The sequence below is a fragment of the Apis cerana genome, linkage group LG1, assembly GCF_029169275.1.
Source record: "Apis cerana isolate GH-2021 linkage group LG1, AcerK_1.0, whole genome shotgun sequence".
Taxonomy (NCBI): Eukaryota; Metazoa; Arthropoda; class Insecta; order Hymenoptera; family Apidae; genus Apis; species Apis cerana.
In genome coordinates this window covers 16,392,001-16,405,224 of record NC_083852.1, presented here as the reverse complement: position 1 = coordinate 16,405,224, position 13,224 = coordinate 16,392,001, and the positions used below count along the sequence as shown (strand labels likewise).

General features: G+C 37.8%; 1 non-coding gene across 1 annotated transcript; it reads right to left on the bottom strand.

Annotated features, from left to right (window-relative positions):
• Positions 1-3,448: 3,448 nt before the first annotated feature.
• Trnam-cau (transfer RNA methionine (anticodon CAU)) lies at positions 3,449-3,520 on the bottom strand. Its single transcript has one exon. It is a non-coding gene; the product is annotated as a tRNA-Met (tRNA).
• Positions 3,521-13,224: the final 9,704 nt, after the last annotated feature.

Here is a 13,224-nt window from a genome sequence, read left to right as displayed (position 1 = left end):
AGGAAAACGAGATGAAATTAGTTTTAATCTTATTAAATCTTTAAAACCAAACATAATTTGGAATCGTTTGATATCAACCTTTATTATTTTATTCACCTTTATCTGCCAATTGATTTCCAAGTCGGAGCACTGAAATCTTTTCACCACTTGTCACCGTTTGACTTCAAACTGAACAGACAAAAGCATCATGGCGAGCAATAACGATCTAAATTTCGCAAAATACTTTTATTTAAATTTATAATTTTGAAATTTTTTGAAGTATCAAATACACGAAACGTTGAAATCTAATAAATTTATTATTATATATTTTATTATTTTGCCGATTGATGCTTTTCGAACACAGAACACTGGAATCTTTTCACCACTTGTCACCATTTGACTTCAAACTGAATATTTAGATGGAAGCATCATGGTGACCAATAGCTAACAAATAACATTTAAATTTCGTAAAATATCACTAATTTTTATTAAAATTTATAATTTTGAAATTTTTTGAACTATCAAATACACGAAACATTGAAATCTATTAAACTTATTATTATATATTTTATTATTCTGAAATTTGTATTTTTATTAAAATAACAAATCATTTACTGTTGTCTTTCAGTAGAATATTTTATGATATATTAAAATGAATTTGATATTTATACATATTAAGTTTTTAAAAATAGCACAAAGCATAATCTTATATGCATTTATAATTTATATTTATTTTCACTTATTAAATTATATATTAAATTATATTAAAAGAGTACTTAAAATTTGAAATTATGATAGTGATCGCATACTGATCACGTAAAATTTTACTCAATATGGCTACCTGTCAAGCGTCTGTATTATTAAAATATAGATGAAAATATATATCAATAGATCGAATAATATTTTAGCGATTGGAAGCTATAAATATATTTTTTCAAATAAAAATAACTAACTAATTTACGTTTACTTTATTTTCAATAGCCAAATTATTACAATATTGCATTATTTCAAATATTTTCTTAAACAGAAGAATAGTTAATACAGCTTATAGCCTTTTTAATAGGTTAATTTATAATATTATAAATATTAAACATATTCATATGGAATTTACACACTATAATTTTTGCTATTATATTATTAGAATAAACAATGTTAATTGTATATTTTTATTACGATATTATTTTCGTGAATCCAATAAAACAATCGATACACGCCACTTGTAACTGAAGTACATACTAAAGAACCTTCTATCGAAATACTGTATGCTGATTGGCTACTCAAAATGACTAATCAAAACGATGTATTATGTAACTAGTTATGTAACTATTTATGGTATTTTTATTTATAACATAATAAATTGTTATTTTAATAATTTATTATGTATTATATTTGTATAAATAATTGAAAATTAAATATCTACGTAATATTTATTTTATATAATAATTTTATATCATAAAGGTAAGAAGGTAAATTTACTAGTATAAAAATAAATAGTTATAATTTTTTTTAATACTTTCAATTATTTGAATTAATAATAAATATTCATATATACAATTAAGAAATGAAAATATGTTAAATTTTTAACATATAATGATATTATATTTTTTGTTACTTACTTTATCGATATATATCGAAATATATCATAGGGAACTTTTCGAACACTAAAAAAAAGCGCGTATTCCTTAAAATTTAAATTTTTAACTACGAATAAAGTTACTTAAGAAAGATATTATTACATCATAATTTTTATATTTATATTATTATCTGTTATTATTTATTCTATTACATAGAACGGTAACGTAAATATTGAAATATTGAAATAATAATGTACAAAAATCTAATATAAATTTTATTTATTTTTTATTTTTTATTTTATTATTATAATGTTACAAATTATATTATTACGATTAAATTTTTTTTTTACTTTACCTTAATTTATAGTGAGTTATAAAGTTTTAATAGACGATCGCATAAATGCAAATTCTATAAATAGAAGTTTCATCTAGAATATAATAGAATAATCGAAGTTCTACCAAATTACAAAGCTCTTAATGCTCCGTTCGTGATTTATGATGTACGTGGGTGTGTGCAAAGGAACGAGCACGTGCAAATTCGATGCTGTGCTTAACGGTAACGACACGCCACGCGACGCGACCCGTACCGATCCGGTCTTTTGGAGCCATGAAAGCTCATGTTTGTGCCTGTTTGACAAGCGGTCAAGCCACTTTGTCACGTGTACGACGTGCTCACGTTAAATAATGCCGACCCGGGGTTACGCGCCCGATCTCATTGATATTCCATTTATAAGGAGCGCGAGTAAATACCATCAATACTTGCGAGTAGGCGCCGAGCAGACAATGGTCATTATGTACTTTCTATTCCTTTTTTTTAAATTCAATCTATAACTTTATTATAATCTATTTTCATGTATTTTTACAACGATACGGGATCAATTGTTTCTATTACAAACATATTCGTATATAGTACGCAATACCATAAGTTAAGAATAAATCAGTAAACATCAAAGGAAATTCGTAAAGTATCAAAGAATTTCAGTTCAGAAAATAGATGATGCTTTGAATAAAGCATCAACACGGAACAGTTACGTAATAATAGGTCGTGAAATAACTGAAAGATAATTGCAAAACGGGAATCTTTTTTTCTAATTCTGCAATTAGACGGTTATACTTGTTCTGTGTGACGCAGATGTTTCCAAGTTTACACGCAATTTCGTAAATTCAATGTTATTTTCTATCATTAAAATTTTACGAAACTATCACCGCCTATATTCTAAAATAATACGATAGTATTACGCTTATATAACATATCCTGTTATTCGGACAAATATATATATATTTTTTTTTTTTAGAGAAAGTAAGAAATATATTAAACGATATGATATTTAAAATTGAAAATTACGATCAATAAATATTCTTTTATAAATGTAACGTCGTGAATACTACTCGGTAGTTTGAGTGTTTTTCTTCTTGAAGATATCTCGGTCAAAGCGAGTTCCTTTTAAAACTTCCTGAAGACATACTCCGCGAAGCGAATATGACACCCACCAAATTTACGTCCGTGAACTCTGGTGAACTCCTGAACTCGTTGTCTCATCTTTTCTTTACGGACAATGACTGAGGCATGGCATCCATCGTTGTGCGTGTCATTGCTCACCAGTTGTATCTTGAGTTTACGGGACTTTAGGACGCACTCCTGTTTTTTTTTTTGCATTGCAAATTACTCAATTCGCAATTTAAACGCCTTCGCAATTGAATTAAAATTCAGGTAAAAAGTAGCGAGATGCTGTTTCCATTATAATAAATTGAATTTCGTTTACTTTGTGAAATAAATGAATTTTATAGAATATTATTATCATTGCATAATTTTAAATATCTGTTTCATTCTTATTAAAAGTATTTTTGTAATAGATATATTTGTAATAAAGAAAAAAAAAGAAATTCACACCACTTAGCAGAGCGTGGTTTCGATCCACGGACCTCTGGGTTATGGGCCCAGCACGCTTCCACTGCGCCACTCTGCTGTTGTGTAAAGCTTTCTTTAAAAAACTTGAAGAATCAAAAAAATACTAAATATAAAAAATATATTATAAATAAACTCGTAATATAAGTAAAATAATGAAAAATATTGAATATTAACTATATAATTATATTATTAAACACTTACTATTCAAAACATTCGACAATGGAATATTTCTTTTGAATCAAAAAAATATTTAATAAAATAATAATTATCATTAACAATATATTTATTTTAAATAAAATATTCAAATTACTCATTACGGTAAATTATTCTTTACAATTTCTATATCTCTGAGATTGCTACGTAATATTATTATCTGCTCGAATTGTAAAAAAACAATTAAGACAAATTTAGAAAGGAATTTTGGCGTGATTGGAAACAATTTTGTTAAGATGCTACCTGTATATACCCCGAGGCAAGTAATCTAGATGGTACAACGTAGATCAACCACCTGGGTCGAAGTAGAGAGATATAGTGGATGCAAATAAGTATCTTGGTCGATCCAGGTGCGCTCCCCTTTTAACATCAGCAATCTTAAACTAGCCCTCGTCTATATAACACGTAGCTATCGAACCACGTGCTTCGACTCAATTCGTGTATCCACCTAAGTCAACCACTATTACTAACACCAATACTCGAGAATTCTTTTCCACTTAATATACTTACACGATTAATATAATTACACACGATCCCTGTTTAATTTTTCTAATTAAAAAGAAGATTAAGATCGAAGAAATTCTACGTATCGTTAATTTCAAATATACATATTTAACCAATAAAATTTCGACAGAATGAGAATCGTAATAACCAGTTACCGAACATACATAAAATTTACAAGAGCATATAGAACGAAATGAAATTTAACTATCGTAGAATCTTTTATTAACTTTCAACAAACAAAGATCCAGAATGACAAAGTATTCACTTCTCGTTCCATTCTTTGGAGCAGTACGAGTGCGGTGCTCTGGATACCGGCACATAAAGAGAGAAAAAGAGAAAGAAAAGAAAAACGCTATCCAATTTCTCTTACTTTGCATGAGTCTCGCTAGAAGCTTACGCGTTAAGATAACTGTAGGTTCTCGCGAGCAATGGCAGGCATTCTATCGGCCGCGATAGGATCACGTTTTAATTTAATGTAACCCTGTCCGGGCAAAGCCTGTTATAACCGCGTCTCCGGTGCACGGCTGCATCTCGCACAGACACGTTTTCGATCGTTTTAAGCCTCTATAGATCGTTGGACAAGTACATAAAGCGTAACAAACTAAGACGCGCGTGCATGGCGAGCACGGTGACTCCCCCGAGTTGCAGTTCCTGGTGACGTCTGACTAAGCGTTCTATTTCGACGCACCCTCGGAGGCCGCGTGAGTAATCCCCGGACCGCATATATCCGCGCAGATGGAACTCGTTCGAGGATTCTGCGAGTTTTGGATAGATGGCCGAAAACTCATGTTCATGCGTGGCCCACCCTATAATTATCGCCCCGTTTTATTATTAACCACCTATTGCCGTTCCTATTTTGGCGTTACCACGTTTCTAACTGGTACATTAAACGGAATTGGGGAATTGGGGGAAATATTCGTGTCAGGGATTATCACTTGGCCTGCGAGGATATATCATTTATTGGCAATAAATCGTTAATCGTCTGCGTTGGATATTTCGATTAATTACTCGATGCAAATCCGATGAAACGTAAGTAGAATTATTTATCGATTATTCGATTGAATTTTTCATTATCTGATTAATCTCATTGACGTTATTTTCTTGATTGTAGGAGCAACGGAATTGGATTAAGACTTTTTATATATTTGTTTCGATAACTGCAGCGATTATACGACCATTATTCATCGAGGTTTTGAAATATCTTCCCGACTAAGGGTCTCAATCTTTAATCATTAATCATCCCGTAGAACAAGTGATTTGTACAACAAGATCTAACATGATTCACGTGTGCTTTCAGATTTCGCGCAATTAATTTATCATTTCGTAAATCATGTGGGCGGTGATTTTTCGTGGCACATCGTTAACATTATTCGCCAAGTGTTACGACCGGAGACAGCGGGTATTTGCACCGGAACTAAAGTCCAGTTTCCAACTGGAACAGAGGAAAACGTTAATAAAGTCATTTTCCTTGCCACGGAACAAATGGTAAGATATTAACGTTCATCATTTTTTTCTACATCGAATTCGCCTCTAACATAATTTCTATTTTGCTACAACCTCGCACAAGAGATCGTCGAACCGTTCTCCTTTCGCTTCTCGTGACATAAAATCGGACCAATTAATTATCATCGAGGTGAAAAGAGAATCGCGAAATAATATCTTTTCATTCAAGAAATAAATTACCAATCAAAAACCTTCTTACTCCCTGCAACATCATTACTGCCAATAATCCCGCAACTTTGCCTCTGAAGTTTAAATAAACATCTCTTAATAATCCATATCCATGATCTGGCGGCTGGCAACGTTTAATCAAGATCTCTCGTCCAAACAAGCATATCTATCCCAGTTCCACTTCCATTCCAGTCCATCTTCGTAATGCAAGCGCACAATAGTCGCGACCTTGCTCGCCATTACGCGCTTACGAACATTCGTATTATCCCGAAAAAAGTCGGCCCCTCCCTCTTATCTCGCTCCTCGGAGCATTAAATCAAAGTGCGCACTCTTGTATGGATGCAACGTGATGCGGAATACGTGGCTCGTGGCAGTCGGGTGTGATTCCACGGCGCACTTAACAAGTCGCCCACGTGGCTGGCTCGCATCGATCCTGGCCACTCTTTGCGTACGTGTGCACCCGTTGTCCTCGTGTGCGAGCGCGTGGCCACGCGAAACGGAGTGCGTTAGAAGGGCGGAGTGCACGCGCGCAGCTCGCGTCGCTCCTTCAACAATGCAAATTCGAGCCGTGACGGAAAAACGAATCCAAACGTGGAGCGTCGATGGATGGTCGCCGTGGAAAATTCTGAAAACGCGCTGCTCGTCGAGAACGATATGCGCAACAACAAGCAACAAAGAGATTCTCGTTGCGCGACCTGGAGAAAGTTCCTCGAGACGAAATTATATAAATTCCGTTTCCTTTTTTTTTCCTCGACGTTTATACAGGATGGAGGGGAAAAATGGTTCCGTTTCTCTCGCGGAAAAGCGGGATTCCATCGTTGATTGGAATTCATACGGATAGAGATATAATTACGATTACCATTTTCAATCGGATTATTAATCGTCGTACAATTTTGTACGTGTGCAATTCAGGTAATAATCGTAGATACACGTCATTACGTGCATCGTGATTGCACAAACGTATTACGATATTACATCTTACATTTCGCGTGTTACACGCGCGCATATACTCACGTGTGAGGTAAGAAACTTATTTGCAATCTGAGCATTTACGGATTAAATCGATTTCGGTTAAGCTGCTCGAAAAACTCGTATTTGACCGAATTTGTTTAATTCGTACAATTTTTATAATATTTCTCAAATAACGCGTTAACGATCCTGGCGCATTCGCTTTTTTCGATCGAATTACTTCGAAAAGTGGGAAAAAGTAGCGGCCCGATTAAAACGGTAGGTGGAACGGTCAACCTGTCAAGCGTGTACGTTTTTCCACGCTTTACGTAGAAACTTCTTGGCGTAAAAACTGTTTCCGTGGCGCGGAATTCGCGCTTCGGTTAACAAATTAACAAATACAAAGCGTTAAAAGTTTGTTCCCCTTACAAATTACACCACTTGTTCAACCAAAATAAGTAACCATACGTACAAAATCTCATAAAAATTCGGGAAAGTATTTCTCCACTGATCATCTCTCCATATCATCCAAGAGATTAGGATCGATCACGCGCTATTACTCTTCCAACGGTTGATTCTTCTGTCGCATCAATTCTCGGCGGAAGGGGTGACTGTCGAGGAAGGGGGAGGGAGTTTCCAGCAAGAAACCGCGAATATGCAAATTTCGTGACACTTAACGAGATGCAGGAATGTGCCTCGCCGGATCGCTTTCATCGACAATGCGACGGGAATCGAGAATAAAGCGTCTGTCCACGTCCACGTGTTACGTGGGATCACTTTCGTTGGACTTTCTTCGCTTCGCTTCGAGACAATTTTTCCCGCCCGTTATTACAAACAGCTATATACGCGGCAACTATATATTCCTTCTACGGTAGAAAGTCTGAATCCAAAATCATGCGGTGAATTACGATGCCGCATGCGTGAAGCTGGTCGTCGAGGATCGAGAGGGACGATTGCCATTTATCGAGCTGCCGGTTCGTTAGTCCTTTTTTTTTCCCCGGGATCAGAATGCGCGAGGCGAGGCGCGCGATCCGTTTAGAATGACAAATGACATTCGGTATCGAGCGAATGCGTAGCACGGCTTTCGAGGGACGTGATTTTAAACGGACGCGCCGCCGTTTTCTTGCTACCACTTTTGACAGATTGGGAAACGGGGAAATTAAATCACGCCTCGGAGGATTGCAGAGATTACGCGTCCTCCTCTCTGTCGCGGCGGCTTCTTCTTCTTTCTTTTTTTTTCGCAAGAGAGATCGCGAGATTACACCATTCTTTCGGGATAACGGGACCCGCGACCGGGGGCCCGTGCCACGTACGTACGTTGCTTCCATTAAGCTTAATGAGCATCTAGCTGTAAACAGGGACTCAATACACTAACGCGGTTTGCGTTCTTAATAACAGGAATCCAATTGACGAAGGTGGTGGCTGTGTTTCTGGAAACGACACGATACGTGTACGTGTTGAAGTATACGAATTAGATTCGTTGGATAAGAAAAGTAGAGGTAGAGAGTGAACGAATTCAGCCCGAGGATAGCAGCGTTTAAAATTTCACCTCGCCAGGAATCCAACGGGGAAAGGTGTAATAAAATACGAGTATATTAACGAGAGGAAAGGAACGATTTAAACACGTGCTTGATCGTGTTCCGTGGTGACTTTTATTCTTTTTTCCTCTTTTCGTTCCAACGCTTCGTACTTACCTTGCATATCCCCTTCTGTAGGAGACTGTAAAAACCGTTAGACACGGATCTGAAACAGGATCGCCGTTGAGATTCGTCGAAAGTCGTATCACCGCCAATCCCGTGGCATCGTGGTAATATCTTTCGATTCAAAACTAATATTTGGGAAACCCGAAGGTTTCGCAGGTACAACACGAACAACACGATCCAGAGAGCGCAAGATGGCCAAGATCTTTTTGCCAGGTCAGAAAGGCCCCCATTCTACGTGGCGTGGTTACATTCCCCTTGCAATTAAAGCAATTAGCGTGGCCGTACGCAAGAAAGGGTTGAAAAATCCTAGTAGGTACACGACGCTCAACATTCTCGTTTCTTCCTGTCGTTCCAGGTCCGCTATATGCTCCAAGAATCTTCTTCCCCGGCCCAAGGCAAAGAGTGGAATACGCGCCTCTGTCCTTTATTTTCAGTTCAGGCGAGGAGGAGATTCTGAAGGCGTACGTATCGCGTGCCTTGGGGAAGGACGAAGCTTGGAGTGAAACAAAGGGTCCAGATGGTCGGGGGGCAGGGGAGGGAGGCACCATCTTCCTGGTTGTAATTTAAAGCGAGAGCCCAGGCACCGACCGTAGTCTTTCCTCGGGGATAATTTCGACCCTGCTTCGCTATACCGCGCGCGTATATATATATATATCTGCCTCGCCTTTTTTCACGCTTCCCTTCCTTTCTCGAAACGTCTCTTCCACGCATTTTACGCATATATATATATATGCACGGTTTGTATACACGTGACTTTCGATATTTTCGACTGTTTCCTGACTGTTTGCAGAGACGAGGCTAAACGATGGATAAAACTAGCTGGTATATTTTCATTCGCATCCCAGAAGGCTGGAAAGAAGTTACGAGTTATTTCACCTTTAACGGATATTCCTGGAAAAAGGGATGCTTGTGTATCGATGAAAGGTTGGGAAACGAAGGTGAAGAAACTCTTTGATGTCAATCTTTCTCCCTTTTTTCCTTTCGTTTCGATCGCGTAAACGTTATCTCGTTCGTTTCATTTTTAGAACGAGAATTAAAATCGGCTCGCTCTTTGTGCAAAAGGGGGGAACGAAACGAGGTATATCATAATGGTAATACAATGCGCGGGAATGAAAGTGCCGGTCGTGAATCTCTCCGGTTGATGAGAGAGGTTGGATTGTAAATTGGCACGATAAAAGTTTCACGTCGATCCATCGTGTGCATCCACTACGGATCGGCCGAGGGAGAGTATGTAAATTCATGCAGAACGAAACTGTAATCTTTTTGAAAATGGCGTTAAATCCTTTATGGCCAGACTCGACTGTATACTATCGAAATTTTACACGGAATCGGAATAACGGGGAAATTTAATGATGCCGATCGTATCGATTTCGTGACTCGCGAAAAACGACGGTCGAATATAAAGTAGCGTCGAATTATATTTTGCGGGCAAAAGAGGGGTCGGAAGGAAGAAGAGGATTCGCGCTGGATTATCGCGTCCCTCTCCTTCCTGGGGATAATGATCTGTAGCGGCCTGGTGGAATCCTGGCTGAATATATATTAATGCTCGTCCTTTTTCTCTCTCCCCCTCCCCCTTCGTGTAGATAATAGCTGGGTCTCGGGATTTACTTGGGGAGGGCGAGGGCACGCAGGCGGGGGAAAGAGGAACGAGGCGGAAAAACAAAAGTTGGATCGTTGGGAACACGGGAGCTCTGTCGGGCTAAACGGTTGGCCTCGGCGATGGGCACGGAAAAAATTTTTAATTGCCTCGTGGCGAGAGAAATTACAGGCGGTGAGGCCGACGGGTGCAACAGGGATCCCCTTTCGGCTCTTATCTCGAATACCGTCGATGTCTAGGAGGAGGACCACCTTTATCGGCCTGTGTGTTTACCAGGCCACAAAATATCCACCTGTTAAGCAAACGACCAGATAACCTGATTCCACGCATTCCCTCGTGCAGCCTCCTCGTCTCGTTTACATTGGCGCGTAGATCCCGTGACGATATACAGAGATACAGAGTACACTGGAGCCGCATTAAAATCTCTTTTCGTAATTTCGCTCGAGACGTCGGGCATTCGAAGTTGGGCCACGCTGGAATTGCCGCGCGGCGTAATATTCTTTTCAACGCCGTTCGTTTTTCAGTCGACGAGAAATTGACGGATTGTTGGATGGAGACGAGAATGGTGGAATAACGATAATGGTTATGTAACGTTGTAATGGCGAGAAAACGGGAATAATGAAAATACGTACGCGCAAATTTGAAAAGGGCGATCAATGTTGCATCGAAGGAGATGGAATCTCTTTTCATTATCAGAAGAGGCAATAAACACGTACTTAATGTTAAGAGATTAACGCCACGTCTTCGTTTCAATGCCTTTCTCGCCAACGTTTAAATGTTTGTCATAAACAGACCGCGCTTCCGTTCCGTGACAAATAAGAGACGTTAAGGCTTTTAATAGGGTAATAACGCGGCTCGACAAAGATGTAGAGACGTTGTCGGGATGAATGCTATACGCTGCAATGAGTTTTCCAGAAGCCGTTTAATTGCCACGGTCCTCGTAATGGATCGTCAAAGAGATTCCTGACCGATGCATAATGTCTTTGAGCCATCTATCACCGGTTCTCGCGTATAACATGTTGTAAAGGATAGTATTATCTATAAGCAGATGGTTATTGACCATTTCGTTGCATATTCCCCTTGCGTATCCCTTTTGTTTTGCGATAAATTTTCAGTAACCGTATATAAGATCGTATAGTTGACTATAGGATCCCGAAGAAACGTTATTACGACTGCAAGTAATCGTAGTCGATGCAAATTTGCCTTTGGTAAAATCAAATTTCAATGCAATTATATTAACTGCACGGTCCGTAGTTGGTTACGCATTATGGCCAATTTGCCTTTTGGTATTTGTGGCACAATTATTTCTGGGAAATAATATTCGTTAGAACATTTAGTTTGACTACTAATTAGGAAAATGAACACGAAAGAAGACAATTTTAATAAAATTGTAAATTATAGTTTTTGCAATTGGTAATTGCTAACGAATTTTTGTATTTATCTTTTTGCAGATTCGCGGAGAAGAGAAACAAAATGACGAAGAAACATGATAATGAAGTTCATAAAAAGTTATTTTAACTTCGGTGATTTGGGAGATACATACTGGTTTACCCTTTCTTGTCTAAATGTGGCACCGACCAAACGCGTAGTCATTAAAGCCAACGATGATACAAGACAGGCTGAGATTCACACCAGTAAAAATATTTAGCTTTTATTTCGTTCCTATCCCTCTGTTCGGTTGATTTATCCAGACGGTTTTAAACGGTATCTTCTTTCATCTCATAGATCTATCTTTCATTTTTCTCGGCCAATAGTGTCTTGGAAAATTTACTAAACAATGTTCAATTTAGAAAACTGAAGCAACACCATGAAACCATTGACTATAATATATTCGTTAAAAACCACTTGCACTCCACGATTGAGGAAAATTAACGCAGAACTCGATAACATTGACATTAAAAGTTAAAAATCCATCAATCATATATCATTCCGTTCTAATCGTACACAATTTCAACATTTTCGCCGGAATCTTTACGGTTCATGACTCGAATGCACGTGCAATACCTCGTGTCTTCGTCGACGTTTCACCGATAAACCAGGAGGACAACGATGGCATTACGTACTTTCTATTTCCCATCGACTTTCGATGGACAACTTGTCCACCAGTTCGAACGTCTATACCTTGTCAGGATGTGCGCTCGTTCCTCATTTCCCTTTCCCGTACAAGGAACGCCCTAAATCGGTGCGCGGAATCGGTAATAAATCGAACGTCGATCGTTCAATCCCGAGAACGTCTTGACCTTGCCTGTTCCTCAGGTCCTAGACGGCATTTAATCTGGAAGCAACGCACCGTCTACTCTATTATTAGAGAAACGGAGAAGTATATAGCTTTATTTTGCTACCGGTTTCTTCCGATGTAATTTCGCAGCCTTCGAACCGACGCAAGTTCGTGACGCGGATACAAAGCGTCTTTGGTAGGAAGTCTCGCTAATTTTGTGAAAACGTTAACTTTCTTTGATATTTTTTTTCTTTTTTTTTAATCAAAAAATATTATTAAGATATATTTATTTAAATAATGTATTCTTATAAATTAAGAAATGCAATAAACGTTTGACACTTGCGTAATTTACGCAAGAATCAGAAATTGAATGAAAATAAGAAATAAAAAAAGAACAATCAACGTCAATTGCATCAATTATAGAATCGAATTGAAGTAAGTTAAAAAAATAAAATTTCAAGTCGATGCCCTTTCTTGATAAAATCATTTCCTAATCAATTTATCAAATTATAAAGTACATATTATGAATGCACTTCTACTACCGGTTCCAATATTAAATTTCTGTTATATGTACAAATATTTACACGAGCCTATATCGAGTCGAGCGATCTCGGTCACACTCGTTTGGAATAGCGGGTTTTCAAAGCTACCAGAGAATTCGATTGCTTGCGTAATACTAGTCAGATGCATTCTGCGTTATCATCGAGACCGATCCCGAGAGAGGCTCTTTAATTCCAACACGAAAACAGAAACGCTCATACGGCCTCGACCCAAGCAAAAGTTCGTCGAGGTTGCCAAGCCTGAGGCCAGCCTCCTATCATTATTTCTTTCTCTTTCGCTCTCTTTCTTCTCCCTCTCCTTCCTCCATTGAAGTTCGACTCAGGAGTCGAGAAAGGTCGAAACTAGCC